We start from the raw sequence: 2210 nt of genomic DNA on the forward strand, positions 1-2210 counted from the left end.
CCCAGCTCAGGGTGCCATTTGAGAAGGCTACAGCATAAAGCCAGACTGTTATGTCTCTGCAGAGCTACCAGTAGGTATCTCAACCTGTGCTTCTTATTTGCAGCTTCTGGCCTATAGATTGAATTAGTAATTTACACCAGCTGTATCTACAAGAAGCAGATATAGCACATTGAAAGGTTCTGCTCCTCCCAAGAAAATATCTCCCTGAAATGCTTTAATCTCCTCTTCTCTTTCTCCTCCCCTCTGGAATCACAGAGTCCATCCACTGACGACTTTTCTATTCAGTAGAAACTCACTGATGAAGCTTACAAGAACAGCTTACAACACTACTACCCAAGAAGAGCTTTCTTAGAAAGGCATCACACTGCTCCAAAGTCAGAATAAAGCAAGAGTGCTGAGACCACCGCTGTTCTTGGCAGACACAAATTGATGCTGAGAGGAAGAGAACAAAAATTATGCTTTGACTATTTTTAAAAGCAGAGGTGGAGGGGGAACAGGGGATTGAGGGGAAACCCAGGGATAACAGCAATACTGAATGAACAAGGGCAAATTTTTGCTGCAAGCTTGCTGAACTTCTAGGAGGAAAATAAAGACCTGAGCAGATGCAGGTCCCCTGGGACACAGGAGGCAAATAGTTGTGTTTTACATCAGCTGCCATTAAATCCATGGACTGAACTAGCTTAGATTTGGGAAAGCCTTCCTCAGAGTCAGCATGCTCACTGTAATGCTCTTCTCCCCATCCTTCCTGTGTTGATCAGTACAGACACTGCCAACGTCAGCAGCACTTGGACAACTGCAGCAACACACTTCATCCCAGCTCAGGGTGCCATTTGAGAAGGCTACAGCATAAAGCCAGACTGTTATGTCTCTGCAGAGCTACCAGTAGGTATCTCAACCTGTGCTTCTTATTTGCAGCTTCTGGCCTATAGATTGAATTAGTAATTTACACCAGCTGTATCTACAAGAAGCAGATATAGCACATTGAAAGGTTCTGCTCCTCCCAAGAAAATATCTCCCTGAAATGCTTTAATCTCCTCTTCTCTTTCTCCTCCCCTCTGGAATCACAGAGTCCATCCACTGACGACTTTTCTATTCAGTAGAAACTCACTGATGAAGCTTACAAGAACAGCTTACAACACTACTACCCAAGAAGAGCTTTCTTAGAAAGGCATCACACTGCTCCAAAGTCAGAATAAAGCAAGAGTGCTGAGACCACCGCTGTTCTTGGCAGACACAAATTGATGCTGAGAGGAAGAGAACAAAAATTATGCTTTGACTCTCAAACTGGACTGTCTGCAAACATTTAGTGACCTTACTTCTCAATGAAGCCAGCTCAGAATGAGAAGCCTGAAGAGTTTTCATTCTGAAGAAACACTACAGGAAACTGACTGCTGAGACTGCCAAGATCATTTAGAGCATTAGGATGCTACTGGACTGGTAAATGTCCACATAAAGGCAGCTTTTTAAAGCATCTTCTTTTACTTTCTGATGATTGCTTTTTTCTTCTGAGATACAGATGTGGAAGAGAACTGCTTTTCATCCCTGTGCCAAGGTTTGTAGTAACAGCTTGCCCTGCTCTAAAGACCATCAGCAAACTGCAAATAACTGAACTTGCATCATCCTGTCTGGTGAGTGAATGAAACAATGAGATTACAGCATCTCATGACTTTGCTGTGCCCAGCCAGCAGTCTAGTTATTCTGAATGGCAACTGAACTGGTAGCTACAGTGATTACAGCCCACAACTTGAATAGCACTGACTAGTGCTAGATCATCTCTTGGAGAGCATCTGCTCATTTCACTTTCTCTTGGGCAACAAGTGCTCTAAGCTTCTTTCAGAAAATTCACCATAAAAAACGTAGACAGCGATACTCACGTTTACAGGGAAACTGCATTCACCTTCCAGGGGGCCAGAGCACTAGAGGAGAGCACTTCTAAAGCCACCGGGTGTCTTTTAAAGCTACCATCAGCAAGCGCCCTACGGAGCCAACGCTGTTCTGACACCACCAGACCCACCCGCCCGCGCAGCCGCTCCCGCCTGGGCTTCACACACCAGCGTGTGATGGACCAGTCTGCACCACCACGGGGTTTTGTTTTTTTTAGCTTTTTGGGGTGTTTTTTTTTCCGGTCAGCCTAACGCTTCGGCAAGCCCATTTGCAGCGGCCGGGTCCCCCCCGGGCCGGGGCCCGGGGCAGGGAACGGGGGCCTCGGG

The sequence above is a fragment of the Chaetura pelagica genome, unplaced genomic scaffold (genome assembly GCF_000747805.2).
Source record: "Chaetura pelagica isolate M959 unplaced genomic scaffold, ChaPel_1.0 scaffold2, whole genome shotgun sequence".
NCBI lineage: Eukaryota > Metazoa > Chordata > Aves > Apodiformes > Apodidae > Chaetura > Chaetura pelagica.